The sequence below is a fragment of the Eufriesea mexicana genome, unplaced genomic scaffold (assembly GCF_001483705.2).
Source record: "Eufriesea mexicana isolate 0111107269 unplaced genomic scaffold, ASM148370v2 scaffold1801, whole genome shotgun sequence".
Classification (NCBI taxonomy): domain Eukaryota; kingdom Metazoa; phylum Arthropoda; class Insecta; order Hymenoptera; family Apidae; genus Eufriesea; species Eufriesea mexicana.
In genome coordinates this window covers 2,068,409-2,069,003 of record NW_016909918.1, presented here as the reverse complement: position 1 = coordinate 2,069,003, position 595 = coordinate 2,068,409, and positions in this window count along the sequence as shown.

The window sequence follows — 595 nt, the reverse complement described above, 5'->3', positions numbered from 1 at the left end:
TCTTTCGATACCTTTCAAATAAGCGTAATCACGTTAAATATCGTCGCATTTCAAACGTGCTTCAATTAAAATACTCCACGTTCAATTTTCTACTTTCATTATACCTATCTATAAACACGATTTTTATGGATCATTACTCGATACAAGGTTATAACGAGTGCCAATACATTTAGAAAGTATGAAATAGATAATCCTCTGAACACTGATTTTATTTTTATAGAATAAGTAAATATCCAAAATAAAGATTAATAAATATCGAATTATTTATAACAGGTTAATGTACAGGAAAAATTTGTTAGTGTATGTTGGATTAAATTGTGTTCTCTGATACATGAAATTTTTGTCAAATGAATGAAACAAATTTAATATTTACAGGGTAAAAGAGAAATAAATATTTTTCATATTTTATGATATTTCAATTTAAAAGATTTAAATTTTTTATTATTTCTTCATCTTATTTTAGGAAGTTAATTATTTAGTTTGACATGATTCTACTGTATATGTAATCTTCAATAAATTTACTGAGTAAAACAATTTTTCTATTTTTCATGTAATTAAGTAAAAATACTGCTTCTGAATTTTTATCGAAATGTAA